Raw genomic sequence first — 13,157 nt, 5'->3', positions numbered from 1 at the left:
CCTGCCCTGTGGGAAGATTCTCCCTGTATCTGTGGCTTGCCTTTCCCAATAGGGAGAGAGAGCCCCCGTTAGGGGCTTTCTTTCGCAAAAAGGTTTCCCCCATTTCTCTTGTTGAAATTGTGGGGCTAGTCAGGGCTGTTCCCAGCTTAGCTGGTATCACTTTCGTTTATAGTATCCCCGAAGGTTGGCTTTATGGCTCCCTGTGCCTCCAAGGACTATGAGCACTCTGTATATGCTCTTGAACTATGCTGTTTCTGAACAAGTTTATTTTCTTTAAGTTTGTTTTGCCCTGATAGTGGCAACTGCCATTTTGGAGATGAGCCATTGTGGCTTAGTGGCTAAAGTGCAGGACTAGGACCTGGGAGACAGGGTTCATATACCCCTCTTAGCCATTGTTATAACAAAACAAACCAAACTGCTCCTTATGGGTTATTCTGTTGCTGGGTAGTTCGGCCCATTTGTGTAAAAAGAACTTTGGGTTTCTTGAAGGGGTGCTTCCCTCTATTTTTTTTTTTTTTTTTTAATAATAATTTTTATTACATTTTTTACAGAAATAACAGAACAATCAAAGAATAAAAAGAAAAGACAAGAAGAAAAGAAATAAAAAAGAAAAGAAACACGACCACTTCAATGACTTATTTCAAATTTCCATTGGACTTCCCCCGTCCCCCGCACAATGCATTCTTAACAATAAATTTATCAGCAAATTATACCCTTATTTCGTGTATTTCTTTATATTTTCAATTGCAATTTAGATTTAAATCTCTTGATCACCATATACTCTAAAAATATACCATAATATCGTTTTTACCCATTTAAATCTTGGTTCTTTCATAAATCTTATCAAATTTCATAAATATTCAAGTTTCATTACTGGAGCTAAGTTCCCAATCATACGACAACTTATGTTTCATATAACTTATAATACTTTTGCAAATAGTCTTTAAATTTTTTCCAGTCCTCCTCCATTGCTTCTTCTCCCAAGTCCCGGATCCTTGCAGTCATCTCGGCTAGTTCCATGTAGTTCATCAATTGCGAGTGCCAGTCCTCCAGTGTGGGCAAATCTTGGGTCTTCCAATGCTTGGCGATAAGAATTCTTGCTGCTGTTGTAGCGTACATAAAAAAAGTTCTATCCTTTTTAAACACCTTCTGGCCGACAATGCCCAGAAGGAAGGCCTCTGGTTTCTTGGGAAAGGTGTACTTAAACACCTTTTTTAACTCATTGTAGATCGTTTCCCAGAAGGCCTTCAGTCTTGGGCAAGTCCACCAGAGGTGAAAGAATGTCCCCTCAGCTTCCTTGCATTTCCAACATTTGTTATCGGACAAATGGTAAATCTTAGCTAGCTTAACCGGGGTCATGTACCACCTGTATACCATCTTCATAATGTTTTCTTTCAAAGCATTACATGCAGTAAATTTCATACCGGTGGTCCATAACCTTTCCCAGTCTTCAGACATAATATTATAACCAATGTCCTGGGCCCATTTTATCATTGCTGATTTAACTGTCTCATCCTGAGTGTTCCATTTAAGCAGCAAGTTATACATTCTCGATAATAACTTGGTCTTTGGTTCAAGCAATTCTGTCTCAAGTTTCGATTTTTCCACCTGGAAACCTGTTTTTTTGTCTAACTTAAAAACCTCATTAATTTGGGCATAATGCAGCCAATTTTGCACCTTATCCTTTAGTTTTTCAAAGCTCTGCAGTCTCCAATTACCTCCAATATTTTCTATTATTTCCCAATATTTCGGCCAATATGCCTCCATATTGGTTGTTTTCCGAGCTTTGGCCTCTATTGGTGAAATCCACCTCGGAGTTTTACTCTCCAATAAGTCTTTATATTTTTTCCAGACCATATATATTGCTTTTCTGACAATATGGTTTTTAAACATTCCATATGATTTACCCTTGTCATACCACAAATACGCATGCCAACCTAACGAATTGTTAAAGCCTTCCAGATCTAGGACATCAGTGTTTTCTAGTAAAATCCAATCTTTCATCCAGCAGAAGGCCGCCGCTTCATAATATAACCTTAAGTCCGGCAGGGCAAACCCCCCTCTCTCTTTTGCATCAGTTAATATTTTGAACTTTATTCGGGGCTTTTTGCCCTGCCAGACAAACCTAGAAATATCCTTCTGCCACTTTCCAAAGCATTCCACTCTGTCCACAATCTGCAGGGCCTGAAACAAAAACAACATCTTTGGCAAAACGTTCATCTTTATAGCTGCAATTCGGCCTAACAAGGATAATTTCAGTCTTGACCAAATTTCTAAATCTTTTTTAACTTCTAGCCAACATTTCTCATAATTGTCTTTAAATAAATTCAAATTCTTAGAAGACAGATTCACCCCCAGGTATTTCACTTTTTTAACAATGTTTAGTTCTGTCTCTTTCTGAAACCCTTCTGTTTCCATAGCCGTCAGATTTTTCCCTAACACCTTAGTTTTTTGCTTGTTCAGCTTAAAACCCGCCACCCGACCAAATTTCTGGATCAGATCCAAAACTCTTTTTGTACTGGGTTCTGGCTCCTGTAGTGTTAAAACCAGATCATCTGCAAATGCTTTCAGTTTATATTGTTTCGCTCCGACCCGTATTCCTTGTACCTGCCGATCCTCCCTTATCATGTTCAGCAAAACCTCCAGGACTGAAATAAACAATAAAGGGGATAGGGGGCACCCCTGGCGTGTTCCTTTTTCAATATGAAGTTCTTCTGTCACCACATTGTTCACTATCAACTTAGCTTTTTGTTCAGAATAGATTGCCTCTATTCCATTCTCAAACCCCCTTCCCACTCCCATCCCTTCCAAGTTTTTCTTCATAAATTTCCAAGAAATATTGTCAAAGGCCTTCTCCGCATCAATAAAAATTAACACTGCTTTGGTGTTAATATTTGTTTGTAAAAGTTCCAGAATATCGATAATATTCCTGGTGTTATCAAACAGATGTCTACCTGGGAGAAAGCCTGCTTGGTCCTTATGGATTACTTCATTTAATACTTTTTTAAATCTGTTAGCCAAAACATCCGCAAATATTTTGTAATCCACGTTTAGGAGTGAGATGGGGCGGTAGTTCTTAAGTTGAGTCTTTTCAGTTTCCACTTTAGGTATCAGTGTGATGAATGCTTCTTTCCACGTATCTGGTGCCTTCCCTCCCCCCATAATCTGGTTACAAACCTCCTCTAATGGTTGTATCAAATAGTCTTTTAACGTCCTATAATACTTGGAGGTGAGTCCATCCGGTCCTGGAGATTTGCCTAACTGCATATTCTGAATGGCATCCTCAATTTCCTGTTGTGTTATTTTGCAATTCAAGATTGATCTCTTCTCTTGAGATAGTTCTGGAAGGCCATTTTCTTTCAAAAATTGTTCTATCTCGGCTACATCCTCGGATCCTTGTGTGTATAGTTTTTTAAAATATTTCTGGAAGCACTTTCTAATTTCTCCGGGTTTCTGGATGTTCTTTCCTTCAACTTCTAGATTGGTAACATAATTTAATTTTTGTCTCTTTTTCAACTGCCAAGCTAGCAGTTTCCCACATTTATTTGCCGACTCAAATGATCTTTGTTTCATTTGTTTAATTCTCCATTCCACTTCTTGGTTGATCAGTTGCGCATATTGTGACTGGTGGAATTTAATTTCTCTTAGAGTCTCTTTTGATTTTGGATTCAATCTTAATTTTTTCTCACCGTCTCTTATCTTCTCCAATATCTTGTCTTTTTTACCATTCCAGAGTTTTTTCTTAATCGTATTCTGTTGTATCAGAAACCCTCTCATAACAGCTTTACTCGCGTCCCAGATTGTTCTTTTTTCCACCGAGGTATTTAAGTTGATTTCAAAATAGTCCTTTAAAGCTTTTTAGGCCTTCTTTACAATCTCTTGATCTCTTAGCAGGTTGTCATTCATTTTCCATCTGAAGGAATCGGCAGTAGTAAATCTCATTTCCATTTTCAAAGCGTTATGGTCGGAGCAAGTCTTTGGGCAGATTTCTATTTTTGTAGTCTTAGGTGCCAGCCCTCTAGTTGTCCAAATTTGGTCGATTCTTGTCCATGACAGGTGGGCTTCAGAAAAGAAAGTTCCTTCTTTACCTAGGGGGTTTCTCGTCCTCCATAGATCGATTAAATCCATATTGTCAGTTAGTTCAAAGAAAGTTTTTGGTAGTCTTCCATCTTTAGTCAAATTCTGATTCTGTGACTTATCCATCAAAGTAGAGACAACCCCATTCATATCTCCCATCATAATGATGTTGGAATAGTCCAGATAGTCCAATAATGTCTCATGCAGCTTCTTATAAAATTCTGATTTCCCCTCATTTGGTGCATAAATTCCCAATATCAAAACTTTTTCTCCTTGGGTCGAAATTTCAATAGCCAGGATTCTTCCTTGTTCATCTTTAAACAAAAATTTTGGTGAAAGATTCTCTTTGGCGTAAATCACCACGCCTCTCTTCTTTACTCTGTCTGATGAGATAAATTCTTGGCCTAATCTTTTATTTGTTAACACCTTCCTGTGTAGCCTGGTCACATGTGTTTCTTGCAAACAAATTATATCCAAATTCTCTTTCTTTAGAATATGGAAGATCCTTTTGCGTTTTTCAGGGGAATTCGCGCCATTAATGTTCCAACTATACAGCTGCAGAGACATCTTGTGTCAATCTGTTGTTACTCTTGTTGGGTATCTTCTTTTTTGTCCGAATCCGAGGGTGGTAACTCTTTTCCTGACTCTGGTGGTGGCCAAATAGCTGCCGCTCCTTTCTGTAAGTCTTCTCCGTGATCGTGTAGAAACTTCTGGCTATCCTCTTTCGTTTTGATTTTTATCTTCTTTCCTTTGTATTTAAACGAAAGACCTTGTGGAAACTCCCACCTGTAAGGTATTCCGTTACCTCTCAAAAGTCCAGCTAGGTCCGTGTAGTTAGCTCTTAGATCCAGTAATTGTTTAGGAATATCCTTGTAAATTTGTGCTCTTCTGTCCTGGATCACAAGTGCTTTGTTGAAATGTAAATCAAGTAGCTTGTCTCTCTCCTGTTTAGTCCTTAAAATAATCAAACAGTCTCTAGGCCTGTCCTTCCCGGCAACTCTTCCCAATCTAAATGCAGTCGTTATTTTGAAGTCTGTATCTTGATTTATACCCCAGAATTTGGAAAATTCTGCCGTTAAGAAACCAGTCAAATCCTCTTTCTCAATCTCTGGGATAGAGCGTAATCTCAAATTATTTTCCCTGTTTCGCAATTCCACCAAAGACAGGTAGGCCTGCTGGTCCGTAATATGTTTGTGGAGCGGCCTTACCTCTCCTTTCAGTTCCTCCACTCCTTTGGCTGCAGCCTCTGCTTTCCCAATCGCAGCCTCCGCCAATTTTCGATTTTCAGATGTTACGTCGTTTAGATTACCAATATCTTGTGAGTGCTTAGCCACCTGTTCTGAAAGTTTGGTAATTGAGGATGTGGCTAAGTCAATTTTTGCAGTTTGATCATCCACTTTTTTATTCAAAATTGCGAATTGTTGTAGCATTTCCTCTAGCAAAGTGTTAGATCCTCCAGATGCCATATCCTCGCCTGTTAATTGTTCAGCTTCTTCAGCTGGAGTTGTTGGCGAGGGTGCAGTCTGTAAAACAGCAGGGACCGAAGATCTACGTCCCTGAGAAAACAGGGTTGTTTGTGTCAATTTGCCTTTCCCTGCCTTCGACGCAGCTCTTGTTTTCACTCTGTCACTCATTCCACACCTGTCTTAGGATTCAAGGTCAAACTGTCAAAAGTTTCATGAGAAAGACAGGCCTTGGAATAAACAACCAAACCACAGAGAGACAAAGCAAAGTTGGTTCCCAGAAAGTTGTAAATCCCAAACTCCACTAGAGGGAGTGATGTTACAGTTCAGGAAAGAAGGAACAAAGTTTCAGTCGCCATTAAAGTTCCTTCAGTTAAGTAAATTAACAATAATCTTTGGAAAAGACCTTTTCCCTCTGGCAGAGCTCTCACAATGTTGCCACAAGTTTCTTAAAAGGTGCAAGGTACAATTGTTTAATTGTATCCAACAGTAATGCCTCTAAATATCCATTTCAGGTTGTAAATGTATCCGCAAAGTAGCCTTTTGTCCCGCTGCAAGTCCGGAGACTGGGGGTTTTAAAGTCTTTAAAGTTTTTAAAGGTCTAGCAGAGGAGAAAGTCCCCAGATAAGGTACAGAAAATAACAAGAAAATAAGAGTAACTTGCCTCCTTCAATTTCCGACTTCTCTGGACGTATGATGTCTCTCACTTTAAAACCTCTCTGTGCTGCTTCCAGCTTGTCAGATCTTTGCCTTTGATCACTAAGCATCGTCGGGAGACGGACTTCCTTTTTCTCGTCTCCCGCTTTCAGCCGAATTCATAAATTTGTAATCCAATTTTGAGTAAGTCTTACTCACGAGTAGTTGATTTGTAATCCAATGTAGAAGGAAGAAAGGTCGGCGCTCATCAGTAACAGCCGCGCGGCTTCACTCCCGCAGAAAGAGCGATGAATCCACAGCACCGCTTCCCCTCCGCGCTTCCGGAACCCCTTACGGGGTCCCTTCTTCGTTTCGGGGGTCGCTCTTGGTGCCCGCCGGATCCCACGGCCACGAGCTCACTCTGCTCGTGGTTTTTCTTAGTGGGTCGTCGCTTTGCCGCAGCGAACGACCCTTTCCTGCGGAGCCCCTCTTCGCAGCGCAAAGAGGACCGCCATTACTTGCTTCGCGCCGCCTCCGGAAGTCGAAGGGGTGCTTCCCTCTAAAAGGGCAAGCAGGGGTACCTGGACAAGCTGCGGGCTACCTCAACTCTGCTATTTCACTGGAAACATTTATGCCTGGCCTAGCAGGTGATCCTAGGGCTTTGCCCTAGAATTCGATGGCCTGGAAGCGTTTCCGGCCTCAATAGTGTCCCCATGTGGTCCATGAAGCATTGGTTTCACTGGGTCAGCGGATAGTGCCAGTAATGCCTAGGTTGCAGGATTGGTCCCTGTATGGGACAGCTGCATGCTCCCCCATTGCTCTACCTGGACACTTAAGTCCTTTTGGTGGTTACCTCACTGCGAGGGATGTAACGGGCGCCATGTTTGCAATATGCAACTGGGAGAAAGCACCTTTGCGTGCCCGCATTGCAGTTTGCTCTGTACGTTGCAGAGCACGGCGCTGCACGGGCTGCAATTGCATTGCATTGCTAGGAGATTTGCAGGTGCATTGCATGGAGGGTGTGTGTGCATTGCACGGAGTGTGTAGTTGCATTGCATGGAGCGTGTAGTTGCATTGCACGGAGTTTGTTGTTGCATTGCACGGAGTTTGTTGTTGCATTGAACAGAGGGTGTGCAGCGCACGGAGTGTGTAGTTGCATTGCATGGAGTGTAGTTGCATTGCATGAAGGGCGTGTGCATTGCATGGAGGGTGTAGTTCTATTGCACAGAGTGTGTTGTTGTTGTTTTTTGCATTGCACGGAGTGTGTGTGCATTGCACAGAGTATGTAGTTGCATTGAACAGAGGGTGTGCAGTGCACGGAGTGTGTAGTTGCATTGCATGGAGTGTAGTTCATTGCACGAAGGGTGTGTGCATTGCAGGGAGTGTGTTTTGCATTGCACGGGGTGTGTAGTTGCAGTGCACGGAGGGTTTGTGTGTGCATTGCACGGAGTGTGTAGTTGCATTGCACAGAGCGTGCTTTTTGCATTGCACGGAGTGTGTAGTTGCATTGCATAGAGAGTGTGTGCACTGCATGGAGTGTGTTTTTTGCATTGCACAGAGTGTGTGTCTGAAAAGGAAGCTGGCTCGGCGGCAGCTTGGTTGGGACTTCTTTAGGGGTTCTGGCCAGCGTCGGCCCTGTAAATTTACATATCATGATGGCAGCACAAGATGCCCCCTGCCCAAGCGGGGGCTGGAAGCTGGCAAGCAATAGCTCAATACCTTTTGCCCATATTCTCATTTTATTTAGGGATCCAGTTGGATATCGTTGCTAAAACATACCACTTGGCTATGGAGAAGCTGTCTGCCTTGAAGGAAGTTAATTTGTAATACTTCCTCTGTAGCAAGTGATGCTTCACCAGATCCGATCTTGCTGGGTCACTTAACTAATCTTCCCACTAGGCCAGGCTGCCTAGATTTCACCCCTCCCATATCCAAGAATCTCCTGAGGAGTCTGCTGATTCTCCAGAAAGGAGGAGGCGTGTTCTGGTCTCTACTTATTCTGCTCCAGCACCAAGTCAGTCAGTCAGTCAGTGTCGGAGAGGGAGAGAGACTGAGTCTTAGAGATCATGTGTAGAGATAAGGTTGCTGCTAAGGGCAGCTGCAGACACTCAGTGCAGTGCAGCATTTATTTATACTTAGACCTATTAAGCTCTGTATATAGTTTGTATAGTTGTAGATAGAATAAAGAAGATATTCTACAGAGCTGCTCTCCGAGTTGTTTATATACTCTGCTAGACTCTGCTGTACTCTGCTGTGCGACGACTGTCTATTTGTTGGAGTGAATCTGGTGCTCACAACTCTAAGCTGTGAGTCCACAGCACTTTGACCTGTTCCTGTGCAGAAGGTGGTCTCTGGAAGTGCTACCCACCCAGCTCGCCTAGCCCAGTTGGGGCTGAAGTGGATGAGTCCAGTTGGTGGCACTGGCTCAAGGGCGATGCTGACAGAGGTCCCCTTACCTTTGTGTATGCCTACCAAGTGTGGTGAAGGCAGATATCAGGCGATGGTAGCAATTCCTGAATGTATGCAATAGTAGTTCGCCATGGCAGGATACCTTGAACCCGCTCAGGGATTTTCAGGTTCATGCTGGTGCTGCTGGATCTTTGCCCTTTGGTTTTTATTTCAAGGGCTGCTGGTGTGCAAAGCTATGGCCTCAAGCCTGGTGTGGTGAGGCAATCATGTGACATAACTTTTCTTGAGTTTTCCCCATTGTAGTAGCAGTTCACATGTGGCCCGAGGAGTTCAGTGACCATCAGATCTGCTTTTGGTCTGATAACCAGGTAGTGGTGAGCGTCTTGGCAAAACAGTCCTCATGCTGTAGCACAGTCTCCGCCCCTCCGCTCATGCTTTCGAGCTGCGCCACTTAAGGTTTAATATTGTGCTTTCTGCTCTCCAAATTATGCTGACACTATCCGATTTTCAGATGAAGCGCTTCAGATCCTGGGCTCCAGACTCAGCTATTGCCAGACTTTTCCAGACCTGTGGCATTTTGACAACAATTAGTAATTTCAGAGAGCGGCAGCTTCCATTTCCCCTTCTGCTTTTACCTCTTATGGGAAGGCCTGGATGGATTTCTTAGCCTTAAGCTGGCAGTTCTCGGCCATTCAGAAGAATTGGCCCCCATCCTCTGAGCAGATCCTGCAGTATTTGGTCCACCTGCTGCAGATTGGGCATGCGGTTATAACTATCCGAATTCAGTCCGCTGCAATGTCTGTTACATTGAAGCTTTATTTTTCAGAGACCCTTGTATAAAGTTTGCAGTGCGCAGGGCCTTGGAAGGTTGGAATAGGCTCCAACCTCATAGGACAGTGGGCAGGAAGTCGGTCAATTTTTACCTATGCAGTATCTGCAACAAGTTAAAACTTGTCTGCGGGTTAAAGATCAAGGTGAGACTCCTTTCAGTAGTCCATTGCATTTTCGCACTGAGGGTTGGGGAAATGGTTGTTGGTGCCAGCACGGGGCTGAGAGTCTGGAGGCTTATTGCTTCTGGACTTTTCCTTATCCTTTGGAGCTTGTCATTAGAGTTGGTAACTCTAAAACAGACTTAGTGGGCAGGAGTGCCATAATCAGGCTTCCCGCCACAGGTGAGGAGGGCCCTTGTCCGGTTATGGATAACAGAATATTTGGCTTTTTATTCCCTGGGGGCTGGCCCGCTCCCAGTGCATGAAAATGGGTTCCCGTTAGCCCGGCACCAATGTGCTTACGTCGTGCACCAGTTATTACAGCCTGCGGCTTGCTTACCGCTGAACACTCCTCATTCCTTACGATTAGGTGCTGCTGCAAAGGCTGCACACTGGGGGCCTGTCAGTAGACAGGATTGTGAATACGGGTCATTGGAAGTCTGACGCTGACAAGGGTTATATCAGGAAGTGTCACAATGATGTCTGTGCTGATGCTTGTCTGTTGTTTCCTTTTTTCATAGGAGCAGCTGTGCACATTTGGGCCACAGCATTGTACACTAGGCTGGCAAGCATGTTGACGGGTTTGGACTGGGGCGTCATCTCAGTCTTCCTGCCCATGTGAACATATACTGGATGTTCAGATGGGGAATGCTTTGGGAGGAGATCCTTCCTTTGGTGCGGTCGAGTGTGACCTGTGCAGGTCCTCCCGCAGTGCTGGTGGTACAGCTGGGCGAGAATATTTGCTGTCTTCCTCCAGCATAAGTTTGCATTCCTGCATGCAAGAGGGCTTGGATTGAGTTGATGGCAGCTCTCCCTGGACTCAAAATAATTTAAGGCATTGGTTCAAGGTGGTTTGGAGGGGGGGTTGGAGCACCTGTCCCCTCCAATGCGCAAAGATGTTCCATTAAGGGAATCCAAGGATTCGCCATGCTCTTGTCGACCCCTTTTGAGGGGTAGGGCCATGCAAGAGTCCCTGGGAGCATTTGGGGTGAGCTTGAGTCTGATCCTGGGTCATTGCTCCCCCATGCTGTTTACTGGAACTGACGATATGGTGGGGCCCAGTCGTCAGTGCTGCCCTGCTGAGGTCAGGTGCAGTTAGTTGGGAACCAATGCCTAGACAAACTACCACCGAGCAGGCCAGAAAGCATGTTAATAAGGCGGTGGATAATAGAATAAAATAAATAAAGTAAATAAAATAACAAATAAAATAAAATAGGTCCTTGCTTTAGGTGGTTCTGTAATATTGCACCCTCCTAATTTTCTTCAAGGCTATTGCCCTCTTTAGGGCAGATGGGGTGCATCTTTCCCCTATGGGGAACGACACCTGGCGGGATGCGATTGCCTTGGGATTCATTGCTCCCCCACAATGTTTGCTGGTACTGACGATATGGTGGGGCCCAGTCATCAGTGCTGCCCTGCTGAGGTCAGGTGCAGCTAGTCGGGAACCAATGCCTGGACAAACGTACCACCAAGAAGGCCGGAAAGCATGTTAATAAGGCGGTGGAAATAAAATACAGGTCGTTGGAAATCGAATGCATTCAAAGATTATGTTCGTTAACATTATTGGTGTCTTACAATTTTTGCTTGTTTTATCTTATTATCAGGTTTAGCGGTGACCCGTGTTTGGATTGTGGGGCACAGTATCGTCCATTGGGCTGGCATCGCAGCACGGCAATCTGGATTGGGTCCAGATCTCGGCCTTCCTCCACATATTCGCTTGTCTTGGCTGTCCAGACGTGGGATGCGCTGGTCGGAGTTCCTGCCAAGTATCCGGAGGCAGTTGCTCCTGGAGGGGCCGCCAGCTGCTATTGTGGTGCAGCTTGGTGAGAACGGCCTGGTGCCCATGGACTGTTTGTCACTACGTGCTGCAATTTTGGGTGACCTGGAGACGCTGCGTGCAATGGTGCCGACAGCGAAAAAATTTTGGTCAAAGCTTTTGCAACGCTGCGTTTGGAAGGGCAGTCGTTGCCCAGCTGCCACTGAAGGGCCAGAAAACGCATCAATTCTGCCGTGGTTAAAAAAGTTTTGGAGCTGGGTGGCGATGCAATTTCCCACCCAGAGATTCTTTTTGAGAGGCCATCCTTTTTCCAAGCTGATGGCATGCACCTTTCCGCTTCAGGGAATGAGGCTTGGATTGGTGTGGTGGTGACCAAGCTGGAAAAAGGATGGTTGGGGCTGTGAGTGGTTTGGCGGTGAGCTGAGGGCTCCATGGCGGTTAGGCATTGGTTAAATTGGTGCTTGGAGGGGTAAGGTGCCTATCCCTCCAAATGATGCGAATGGGAATTCCGTTAAAGGAATCCAGGGGCTTGCCATCCTTTCATCCTTGTCCGTGGAGCCGGACTTGGGCCGGGCAAGACCCCACCGGAACATGAGGGTGAGAGGTGTTGGACTGCATTTACCCAGCCTCATTTCTCCCCAATACTTGTTTCCCACGCTGGCTTCCGGTGGTGTCCGGAAGTGCCAGCGCTGTCCTTGGGGGGGCAAGGACATAGTCATAACCAATGCCTAAGCAACCACTCACATTTTCTGTATTTAAATAAAGTTGTGGCCAAAATTATGCCAAAAACCTTAAACAAAAAATTAACGTGTGCTGTGTGAATTTTTTTGGGGGTGGCACTGCGGAACTCAACACGCAATGGATGCACTTCTGAAGCTGGGGCTGGTCGGTACAGAACATTTTCTATATCTATTCTTTGTGTTGTTATTTGGGTTATACTTCAGATATCTTTACAATGGCTATACATTTTTGCAAGGGTGAAGGACTACCTAGGGCCTGGCATGCAGCCAACACAGATAACTCTTAAATCCATCCATATAATCTGTAGCAGATTGTGATACCCTGCTAAGGGCTTATCTTGAAGATTAAAATTCCCAAGCTGCACCATCTCAGCCTGCAACTAACTTTTAGAAAATAATATTGTATATAATAACAAAACAATATAGAAAAGCAGAATTAAAGGCCCCATGACCCGCAGGATCTCTAGGCATGAGAGAAACATTGCTGTATGCCACCTAGGTAATGGTAAAGGGATCCCTGACCATTAGGTCAGTTGTGACCTACTCTGGGATTGCGGCGCTCATCTCACTTTATTGGCCGAGAGAGCCAGTGTACAGTTTCTGGGTCATGTGGCCAGCATGACTAAGCCACTTCTGCTGAACGAGAGCAGTGTTTACCTTCCCTCCGGAGCAGTACCTATTTATCTACTTGCACTTTGATGTGCTTTCAAACTGCTAGGTTGGCAGGAGCAGGGACTGAGCAATGGGAGCTCGCCCCGTTGCAGGGATTCGAACTGCCGACCACCTGATCGGCAAGTCCTAGGCTCTGTGGTTTAACCCACAGCGCCATCCATGTCCCCGTATGCCACCTAAAATTTCTCAAAATCGCAACGATCTACTACTCATGCATTCTCTAGTGGTTGCTCAATACATTTTGCTGTCTAGTGCAGAGCTCAAATGGCAGTCCCTCTGTTTGAAATTTTAAAAGCCTTTCTGCATTATGCTGAGAAATCAGTTCCTGCTTCTACCAACCCTCTTTTAATGGTGCCATCTGAATCAGGATGCTTCATTCTGTTGATTGGCAAGG

At 44.6% G+C, this 13,157-nt stretch overlaps 1 pseudogene across 1 annotated transcript in view; it reads left to right on the top strand.

Annotated features, from left to right (window-relative positions):
- The window catches only part of LOC309519339 (glyoxylate/hydroxypyruvate reductase B-like), a 102,881-nt pseudogene that overhangs the window by 55,797 nt on the left and 33,927 nt on the right, over positions 1-13,157 (top strand). The window contains exon 3 of the transcript XR_014224627.1: positions 12,186-12,236. The product of XR_014224627.1 is annotated as a glyoxylate/hydroxypyruvate reductase B-like (transcript). The remainder of the gene's footprint in view (positions 1-12,185; positions 12,237-13,157) is intronic.

Source organism: Podarcis vaucheri (assembly GCF_965113315.1).
Source record: "Podarcis vaucheri genome assembly, chromosome: 15".
Classification (NCBI taxonomy): Eukaryota; Metazoa; Chordata; class Lepidosauria; order Squamata; family Lacertidae; genus Podarcis; species Podarcis vaucheri.
The sequence above is the reverse complement of the archived record's forward strand: the minus strand, read 5'-3'. Positions and strand labels throughout refer to the sequence as shown.